The 11,535-nt window shown below is 37.6% G+C and overlaps 1 long non-coding RNA gene across 1 annotated transcript in view; it reads left to right on the top strand.

The window, feature by feature from the left end:
* LOC139358251 (uncharacterized) overlaps positions 1–8,439 on the top strand; it is a 58,035-nt gene extending 49,596 nt beyond the window's left edge. Inside the window, exons 2-3 of the long non-coding RNA XR_011612935.1 lie at positions 2,857–2,943; positions 4,178–8,439. This is a non-coding gene — a long non-coding RNA (uncharacterized lncRNA). The remainder of the gene's footprint in view (positions 1–2,856; positions 2,944–4,177) is intronic.
* The last annotated feature ends 3,096 nt before the right edge of the window (positions 8,440–11,535 follow it).

An 11,535-nucleotide genomic window follows, 5' to 3' on the forward strand; every position in this document is an offset into this window, starting at 1 on the left:
GGGTTCAACTTTATTGTTTTCCATGTAAATATTCATTTTTAACACCATTTAAAAATATACTGTCCTTTCCCCATTGAATAGTTTTGACTCCCTTGTTAAAAATCATGACCATATTTTTTGGTTCTTTTTTTCTATTGCATTGGTCTTTATGTCTGTCTCTATGCTGGTACAACATCGTTTTGGGCACTGAAGCATTACAGTAAGTTTGAAACCAGGAGGTGTTAGTTCTCTAACTTTGTTAGTTTTTAAGATTGATTTGGCTACTTGGGGTTTCTTGATATTTCATCTGAATTTTAGAATGGGTTTTTCTATTTTTGCAAATATTGGAATTTTTATAGTGATTTTATTGAATCTGTAGGTGACTATAGATAACAATGGCATCTTGACAAGGTTTTGTCTTCCATTCCATAAACACATGATGTCTTTTCATTTATTTGTGTCATCTTTAATACTTTTCTGCAATGTTTATAGTTTTTGCTGTACAGGTTTTTCATTCCCTTGGTTAAGTTGGTTTCTAAGTATTTTATTCTGATGCTATCATAATACTATTGTCTTGATTTCTTCTTCAGATAGTTTGTTATTATAGAAATACAACTGATTTTTGTGTGTTGATTTTGTATCCCACAGTTTTGCTGAATGTTATTTATTGCATCTGATAGTTTATCTCACAGAAACTAAAAGATTTTTAATATATAAGATTGTCATCTGCGGACAGAAAATTTTACTTTTTTAAAAATTGGAATATATCTTTTATTATTTTACTTACCTTGGTGTTTTAACTAACTAGAACCTTCAGTACTATATTAAATAGAAGCAGTAAAAGCAGGCATCCCTGTTTTTGCTCTTAGGGTAAAAGCTTTCAGTCTTTCATTATAATGTTAGCTCTGTGTGTGTGTTTTTTTAATATAACATTATGTTAAGGTGTTTTATTCCTTTTTATAGTTTATTAACTATATTTTATCATGAATGTGGGTTAAATTTTGACAAATGCTTTTTCTTCTTTGATTAAGATGATCACATGAGGGTTTTTTCTTCTTTATGTTAATGTGATATTACACTGATTCTCACGTGTTGGAACATACTTTTATTTCAGGAGTCAATTATACTCATTCATAGTGTATAATCCTTTTAATGTACCGCTAAATTTGAATTGCTGGTATTTTGTTGAGGATTTTTGCATCAGCATTTGTAAGGGATGTTTGTTTGTAGTTTTCTTATGGTGCCTTTGTCTAGCTTGGTGTCAGGGTAATACTAGCTTAATAGAATAAGTTAGAAAATATTACCTTCTCTTCAACATTTTGAAAAAGTTTGAGAAAAACTGGTGTTAATTTTGCTTTAAACATTGGATAGAATTCAACAGTGAAGGCCTCTGGTCCAGGCTTTTCTTTGTTGCTGAGATTTTGATTACTGATGCCATCTTCTTGCTGAATCTCCTTGCTGAGTAGGTTTATTCAACTTTTCTGGTTCAGTTTTGGTAGGTTTTTCGTTTCTAGGAATTTGTTCATTTTATTTAGGTTATTCAATTTTATTTGTTGTAAGTTTTTATTTCAGAAATAAATGTATGTATTAACATTTGTTATGTTCTCATAAACTTTGTAATACATGGAGATTTCTGGTCCACATATGTAAGCCTCTACATGAAAATTATTTTGAAGCATTTAATCTTCTGTTTTAATATTCCAAATGTCTAAATGAAATTGAGATTTTGGGCCAGGCTCGGTGGCTCAAGCCTGTAATCCCAGCACTTTGGGAGGCCGAGATGGGCGGATCACGAGGTCAGGAGATCGAGACCATCCTGGCTAACACGGTGAAACCCCGTCTCTATTAAAAAATACAAAAAAACCCCTAGCCGGGCGAGTTGGCAGGCGCCTGTAGTCCTAGCTACTCGGGAGGCTGAGGCAGGAGAATGGCATAAACCCGGGAGGCGGAGCTTGCAGTGAGCTGAGATCCGGCCACTGCACTCCAGCCTGGGCGACAGCGAGACTCCGTCTCAAAAAAAAAAAAAAAAAAAAAAAAGTTAAAGGTAGAACTATTTAATTTAACATAAAATTGAATCTTTAATTATGTGTTTGCATAATTTGAAAAACCATGTCTCACAGCTTTTTTAATGCCCAAGTATGATACATATTTTTCCTTAGTAAGATGAGGATAATAATTGTAGTTACCATGGACTATGCCACATGACATGCTAAATTCTTTATGTATATTTTTCTTCTGATCTTCAGAATTGTCTGATAAGTTTGACAGTTTTATTGTCTCCATTTTTATAACCATTATTCTTGATTCATTACACAGTCTCATCATTTTTCTGTGCTTGATTCTTTATGCTTTTTCATGTGCTTTTATTTCTAATAATAAACATGTAGAAATTAGAAAACTGAGATTTAAAAGTGGAATAAATTGTCCATGGGACACCCAGCTATAAGATGCAGAGCCAGGATTAAAACTGGCATCCGTCTGATTCTAAAACCTGTGATGGTAACCGCTGTAATTGCAGAAAAACTTCCTTGATCATTCTACATGAATTAATTTATCTGTCTCTTCTCTTATTCTTCATTTTTGTTCTTAGTACTCATTGCGACTTGACGTGCATGTGTAAATATTTTTTATAGAGATGGGGTCTCACTTTGATAATCATACATGTATGTTTTTAATTTGCTATCTTTCTCTCTTGCTCTTTCATTCACTGTTCTCCTAAAACAATTCCAGGCATTTGTATGTGGTTTGCAGGTATTGGTTAATACTTAAATGAATGAATGTAATTAGTATATTCTGTACAGCATCAGTGCATGTGTTATTCAAGATGTTATAGACTTTGTGTTTTTCTCTCTTTATATTTTTCTTTCTATATTGCAGCAGTCCCCAGTCTTTCTGGCACCAGGGACTAGTTTCGTGGAAGACAACTTATCCATGGACTGGGCAGATGGTTTCAGGATGATTCAAGTACATTACATTTATTTCATATTTTATTATATTGCATTTTAATATATAATGAAATAATTACATAACTCACCATAATGTAGAATCAGTGGGAGCCCTGAGCTTGTTTTCCTGCAGCTAGTCAGTTTCATCAGGGGGTGATGGGAGACAGTGACACCCAAAATGTGGTGCTTACGTCCAGTCTACTTTGTAATCTTGTTTTGATTGCTGTCACTGCAAAAAAAAAAAAACAAAACACACAAAAAACAAAAACAAAAAACCCTGCTTCACAAAGACAGGATTTTGGAAATGGAAGCAGGAGATTCAGTGATACTATTGACAAAGAAATGTCAGTGCTCCTGTGGAGAACAGCAATGGCTTTACTATCCTTACATTTTACGTAACATTTGCTATTATTGGTCCTTCTCAGTGTTCTTATTTTTTTTTTCTGATCTCTCTCCTTTTAAATGGCACATATAATCATGTTATTTTATTTCTAAATTTTTTAATGCTTTTCAATGCCTGCAGGTCTTTACTGAATATCTCTATAATCATTTAACTCCAATTCTATTTTAATAGCTAAGCTGCCTATCTGGTATTTCCATTGGTTATTATACCTATCACAAACTTGGTAAATCTGAAATTCGGTTCTATAGATAATTTTCTTGTAATAGTTTAAAAATATGTTCAAAAATTATTTGAAACTCTTCAAAAAATATGAAGGATCTTCAAAAAGTTCATGGAAAATGCACATGGAAAAAACTATGCATAGATTACAAAAATATTTTGCACCTAAATAAACTTGTACTAACTTGTTATAACATGTCTGAACAGGGTCTATTTTGAGGAATTATAATAAGGAAACTAAGACAGCAATTTGAACAGAGATCCTATTAGAGCAACATGAATCCTGCTAAAATTAAAGCAAGAATAAACATCAAATGTATGGCAATTTTGGGTGAAAGAATAGTAAAGGCACTGATTCTTTATAACAATTTATAAGGACAGTGCCCCCCAACATTCACAAGTTTGCAAATGAATAACTCATTTTAAGAAGCGATAAGATGTTGAAGATAAAGCCTGCAGTGGCAGACAATTCACATTAATTCACCAGAAAAGAAATTAATCTTGTTCATGCCCTGCTTTAGGAATGACAACGGTATAGACAACAGTCAACACCATAGCCATCTCAATTGGTTAAATTTACACAATTTTGAAAAATTTTCCACTCAATAGATTCAAAAACTCTTGTTCCTAGATCAGCAGCAGACAAGAGCAGAGATTTCAACTGGAATTGTACGTAAGTGTAATCAAGATCCTGAAGCATTTCTTCAAATAATTGTGTGAGGAAGTCAAACACAGCTGTTCCAATGAAATTTTCAAGACAAAACACAATTAAAGCAATGGCCACCAAGAGGTGAAAGTGGTCCAGTCTCAGCAAAAGGTGACTGGTCTGGAACAACACTCACAGCAACAGTGTCTTAGGATGCTCAAGGCATTTTGCTTGTTGGCTTTCTAGAGGGCCAAAACCAAAAAAAATCAATAACACATGCTATTATGAGAGTATTTGGGGAAAGTTAGCCAAAGCTTTAGAAGGAAAATTTCCAGAAAATTTCACCAGAGAATTCTTCTCCACCACAACAATGTTCCTCTTCATTCCCCTCATTAAAAAAAAAAAAAAAAAAAAAGACAATTTTTCTCAGGATTTCCATGGAAAATTATTGGGCATCCACCTTTTATCCCTGATTTGGCTCCCACTAACTTCTTTTTCTTTTCTGATTTTAAAAAACTTTAAAGGAGACTCATTTTTCTTCAGTTAATAATGTAAAAAAGGCTGTCTTGACATGGATAAATTTCCAGGACTTTACTTTTTGTAGGGATAGATGAAAGGCTGGTATTATTGCTTATAAAAGTGTCTTGAACTTCATGAAGCTTATGTTGAGAAATAAGGCTTCTATTAAAAATAACAAGTAATATTATAAATAATATTTTTAATATTTCTATTAAAAATAAGGCCTCTATTAAAAATACAAAAAACTAGCCGGGCATGGTGGCGGGCACCTGTAATCCCAGCTACTCCAGAGGCCAAGGCAGAGAGCTGCTCAAACCCAGGAGGCAGAGGTTGCAGTGAGCTGAGATTGTACTACTGCACTCCAGCCTGGGTGACAGAGTGAGACTTTGTCTCAAAAAAAAAAAAAAAAAAAAAAAAAAAAAAAAAAAAAAAGAAAAAGAAAAAATAGAAGTACCAGAGAAAATGTATACCTATATTTTTAATTTTGAAAAGCAAAGATTCTTTTCAGAATGACTCCAAATGTGAAGCCAGAGAAAAAAACAATCAAAACCTATGAACAAATAACAAAGCAGTATGTACACAAATAAGGCTAATGAACCAGTGGGAAAAATGAAACTGAAATAAATGGAGAAAATACATTAATAGGCAATTAATGAAATAATTATAAACATCTAGTAAACATAAAAAAAGAATGAAAAAAAACATAATCTTGGCTGGATATGATGGCTCGTGCCTGTGGTCCCAGCTACTCAGGAGGCTGAGGCAAGAGGATGGCTTGAGCCCAGGAGGTCGAGGCTATCATAAGCCATGACTGCACCACTGCACTCTAGCCTGGGCGACAGAGCGAGACCCTGTCTCATAAAAAATAAATAAATAAATAAAAGAAAAGAATTTAGAAAACCTTATTGATATCTTTTGTCTTAGAACTTTACTTTTTAAGAGTATTTACATAAGTGCCCAAATGAACAAAGATGTTCATTTCAGCATAATAATTAGGAATTTTCTACATCAGGAACATTACAACTCATCCATCAATGAAAGACTGCTTAGGTAAATAATAACATATTGATAAAATGGAATATCAAACAGCTGACAAAAAGAATAAGGCAGAACAAAGATGGCAAAAACACACTGTTAATGAAAAATGCTAGCTATAAAACACAACGTATCTTCCTACGAACTCACTTTGGTACACTCATAGCAAAAATGTGGTAGCAACACTACCTAATTATTAACAGTAGTTATTTCTGGGAGATGGAATTCTTGAGGGCTGTTACTTTTCACATTAGTTTTTCTATTTCTAGTAATTTTTCTTTGAACATTTAAACAGTTTAAAAATAACTGTCAAATGTATAATTTGAAAAAAAGATTAAAATGTCAATAACAAATATTCTAACCTAAATTATTTACTTTGAAATAATAAAAGAATTAGTTTATTGATGATGCAAATATCCTACCCCATTGATGCAGCAAACATCTGTAAAAATTTCCTAATATTTGGTTAATCCTGTTTTATAATTTACTCTTTGATTTTCAATACTTAGCTGCTGTTACATACAAAAGCAAATGTGTTCTTAAGAAACAAGTTATTTTAGCTAAGATTAATATTGATTGATCTGTGATAGAGAATATAAACGTATGTGTAATCCAATCACTTTTTTTTCTGATGGAGGATACTGTAACTCAGATATACTAAAAGATGATTAATAGTTAATTACATTTGAAAAATAAACTATATTCTTTCATAGCTGAATGAGTTAATCTAATTAATGATTTTCTTTCCTATAAATTACCTTAAAAACCGATAGTAAACCTTCATCAACAGATCTGAGTAACAGCACAACAGAAAATGCAAGCAACTGATTAGTTGTTTCTTTTGAAAATTCATGTAAGTTGATCTCCCCATGGCTTAAATGATCTCTTATGCAGGGACCCTCCTGATGGTTCAGGAAATCCCAGAGAAATTCCTTTCAGAAATTAAACAGAGAAAATATTTCGTTAGTATCCGCAGCAGAGAGCCGTGCCTGGTGTTGCTAACAGAAGGAAAGAGTGAATCCATCAAGTCCTCTGAAGCCCTGGGTGGGACCCTGCTGTGGAGAGCTGTTCTCCTACACCCACGGGACAGAAAAGGGAGCTGGAGAGACTGTGGGGGAAGGCAGAGCTGCCCATGTGGTACTGGAGTCTCATCAAATTCCAGTTTTTCTTGTTTTCACAAGGGGTGCCTCACAATATCGCAGTTGGTTGTACACCCCCTGCAGTACAAAGAATAATATTCTCTTCTCTTCCTTTAGCTCTTGAGAACAATATCACATGGCGGGGGACATGCCGTGCACTATTGGAAGTAATATCATTCTCTCTTATTCTGGATAGTAGGAACAATATCTCAGGCGGGATGGACAACCCCTGTGATACTGAGGGTAATATCATCCTCTCCCAATGAAGATATTAGGAACCATATCACAGGGGGCGTGTATACTTCTTCGATATTGGTAGGATATCATCCTCTCCTCCCTGGGTATAGGAAACAATGTGACAGGCGGGGTGGACACCCCCCACGTCTTGGGGAGTAATTTCCCTCCCTGGATATTAGGATCCGCGGTGGACACACAGCGTGTTTATGATTCTGAGAGTAATATCATCTCCCCCTCTAGACATTACGAACACTATCAAAGACAGGTGTACACCCTCTGCAATATAGGGAGGAATATCATCCTCTCCCCGCCTGAATATTAGGAACAATATCAAAGGAGTGTTTATGACCCCTGCGATATTGGGAGTAATATCATCCTCTCCCAGGTGGAAATTAGGAACAGTATCACTGGGGGCGTGTACACCCCTGCGATATTGGAAGTCGTATCATCCTCTCCCCTCTTGGATCATGGGAACAACATCCCTGGGGGGTGTACACTTTCTGTGATATTGGGAGTAACATCATCTTCTGTGCCTTGGAATATTCAGGATAATATCACAGGGGGAGGGGGCGTGTACATCTTCTGCAATATTGGGAATATTATCCTCTCTACCCCTGCAAATTCGGAAAGATATCACAGAGTGGGTGTTCACCTCCTGCAGCATGGGGATTAATACCGTCTTCTCCCCTTCGGGATATCAGGAAGACTATCACACAGGGGTGTACAGTGTCTGCGATACTGGGAGTAATATCAGCCTCTCGGCCTTGAGATATTGAGAAGAATGTCACAGGGTGGATGTACATCCCCTGCCATATTTGGAGTAATATCAACTGCTCCCCTCCATGGATATTTGGAACAATATCCCAGGCTGGGTGTACGCCTCCTGCTCGACAGGGAGTAATATCATCCTCTCCCTCCCAGGATATTAATTACAATATCACTGGGCGGGTGAACACAGCCTGCGAATTATTATCATCCTCTCCCCCTCCAGATACTAGGAACAATATCGCAGAAGAGCTGTACCCTCCCTGTGATATTGGGAGTAATATAATACACACTTTCCATGAATATTAGGAACAGTATCACCAGGTGGCTGTCCATTCATTGCCATGTTTGGAGTCATGTCATACTCTACCCCCATTTATATTAGGATCAGTGTCACGTGGTGAGTGTACACCTACTGCGATATTAAAACTAAAATCATGCTCTCCATCCCTGGATATTAGGAACAGCATCACAGGTAGGTGTACACGCCCTGTGGTATTAGGAGTAATAATATAATTAATTATTAAACATCAATGATTGATTTTAATAATTATCAATGATACTATTAATAGGAATCCATTTATTAATTATGGATAATTATTTTAAATATATGATTATGCATACTTAAAATTAATTATTAAAATTAATCACGTTTAACAATATTAGTTCTTAATATTATTATTTTATTACCAGCATCACTTAGTATTGATTTAAGTAACATTATTGCTGATATCATTATTTTATTATTAACAGTGATATTACTATTAATTATTAATACTAATCATTAACATTTTTAACCAGTATTTTTTACTATCTTTATTGTGATTATTAACATCGATGATTACTCTTAATTTTTCTTATATTTATTAATATTAATAATTAATAGACTTGTTCCTGATATCCGGCGGGGAGAGGATATTACTCCCAATATCAAAGAAAGTGTACACCCCTCTATGATGTTATTCCTAATAGCCAGGGGGTAGAGGATGACATTATTGAAACTATCACAGTGGGTGTACAACCCTTCAGTCATCTCGTTCCTTATATCCTGGGTGGGAGAGGATGATAGGACTCCAAATATCGCAGGGGGCGTAGACCTCCCCCATGATATTGTCCCTAACATCCAAAGCTGGGAAGGATGACATTTCTTCCGATTTCACAGGGGGTGTACACCACCCCTGTGATATGGTTCCTAATATCCAGGAGGCGAGAGGATGATATTAGTTTCAATATTGCAGGAGGTGTACACTCCCTAGTGATATTGTTCTTAATATCCAGGGATGGAGAGGACTATATCACTCCCAATAGAGCAGGGGGTGTACACCCCTTCCATGACATTGTTCCTAATAGCCAGCGGGGGAGAGGAAGATATTACCCCCAATATCACAAGGGGGTGTATACCTTATATCCTGGAAGGGAGACGATGATACTAGTGGCAATATCGCGGGGGGTGTACACACCCACTGTGATATTGTTCCGAATATCCAGAGAAAGAGAAAATAATATGACTCCCAATATCACAGGAGGTGTACATCCTCCTGTGATATTGTTTGTTATATTCAGGGGGAGAGGATGATATTACTCTCAATATCACAGGGGTTGTACACACCTCCTGTGGTATTGTTCTTAGTATCCTGAAGGGGAGAGCATAATATTACTCTCAATATGGCAGGGGGTGTACACCCCCTTTGTAATATTGTTCTGAATATCCATGATGGGAGAGGATAGAACGCCCAATATCACAAGAAGTGTACAGCCGAGGTCGGGCGCGGTGGCTCAAGCCTGTAATCCCAGCACTTTGGGAGGCTGAGACAGGCGGATCACGAGGTCAGGAGATCGAGACCATCCTGGCTAACACGGTGAAACCGCGTCTCTACTAAAAAATATAAAAAACTAGCTGGGCGAGGTGGCGGGCACCTGTAGTCCCAGCTACTCGGGAGGCTGAGGCAGGAGAATGGCGTAAACCCGGGAGGCGGAGCTTGCAGTGGGCTGAGATCCAGGCACTGCACTCCAGCCTAGGCGACAGAGCTAGACTCTGTCTCAAAAAAAAAAAAAAAAAAAGAAATGTACAGCTTCCTGTGATATAGTTCCTAACATCTAGGTGGGGAGAGGATGATATTACTGCCCATATCACACGAGTTGTAAAACCACTTCAATATTTTGCCTACAATCCTGAGGGGAGAGGATGATATTACTCCCAATATCGAAGAAGGCTTACACCCCCCTGTGACACTATGCCCAATATCCACGTTGGAAGATGAAGACATTACGCCCAATATCGCAGGGGATGTACACCCACCTTGGGATATTGTTCCTTATATCGAGAGGGGGAGAAGATGCTATTGTTCCCAATAACACAGGGGCTGTGGCGGTACACTCCTCCTGTGATATTGTTCTTAATATCCTAGGGAAGAGAGGAGGCTACTACACCCAATATCGCAGGGTGTACACCCACCCAGTGATATTGTTCTTAATGTACTCCACCTCCCACCACCAGGGATATCGGTCCTAATATCCAGGGGAAGAGAGGATAACATTATGCCCTATATCACAGGGGAGTGTACACACCCTCTGTGATGTTGTTCCTAGTATCCAAAGGTAGAGACGATGATATTACTGGCCATATCACAGGGGGTGTACACCCTTCTGTGATACTGTTTTTGACATTCAGTAGGGGAGAGGACAACATTAATCCTAATATCACAGAAGGTGTACAGACCCCTGTGATGTAGACCCTAATGTACAGGGGAAAGAGAAGACTATTGCTCTCAATATCGCAGGGGCTGTAACCACCCTGCCCCCTGTATATTGTTCCTAATATGCAGCGGGGTGGAGGCTCATAGTACTCCCAATATCCGAGAAGGTGCACACACACCTGTGATAGAGTTCCTAATATCCAGCGGGAAAGAGGCTGATTTTACTTTCGATATCGCAGTGGGTGTACACAGCCCCCAACCCTAGGATATCGTTCCGAATATCCAGGCGGGAAGAAGATGACATGGCTGACAATATCGAAGTGGATGGACACTTCTTCAGTGATGTGGTTACTGATATCCAGGAGGTGAGTGGATATTATTCCCAATAAAGTAGGAACCGTTCAGTCACCCTGGGATTTTGTCCTTAATAACCACAAGGGAGAGGTGATATTACTACCAATATTGCAAGGGGTGTACACCCCTCCTGTGATATTGTTTCTTATATCCAGGAAAGGAGAAGATGGTATTAGTACCATTATTGAAGGGATGGACAGCCCCCATGGGATATTGTTCTAAAGATGCAGGTTGAAAGAGGATGAGACTCCCTCCAATACAACAAGGGGTGTACACCCTGCCTGTGATATGAATTCGAAAACCTAGAAGAAGAGAGAATGACATTGCTTCCGAAAACACACGGGGTGTACACCCACCCTGTGATATTGTTCCTGTCATCTAAAGGAAGAGATGATGATACTACTACCCCTACCGGAGAAGGTAGACACCCCCTTGTGATATTGTTCCTCATAACTTGGGGGGAGAGCATGATATTACTTCCAGTGTGACAGTGGCTTCACACCCAGTCTGTGATATTGGTCCTAATTTCCAGTAGGTAAAGTATGATGTTCCTGCCAAGAGAGTAGTGGGTGTACAGCTACCCTGTGATATGTCTCCG

This window comes from Macaca nemestrina, chromosome 14, assembly GCF_043159975.1.
Source record: "Macaca nemestrina isolate mMacNem1 chromosome 14, mMacNem.hap1, whole genome shotgun sequence".
Taxonomy (NCBI): Eukaryota; Metazoa; Chordata; class Mammalia; order Primates; family Cercopithecidae; genus Macaca; species Macaca nemestrina.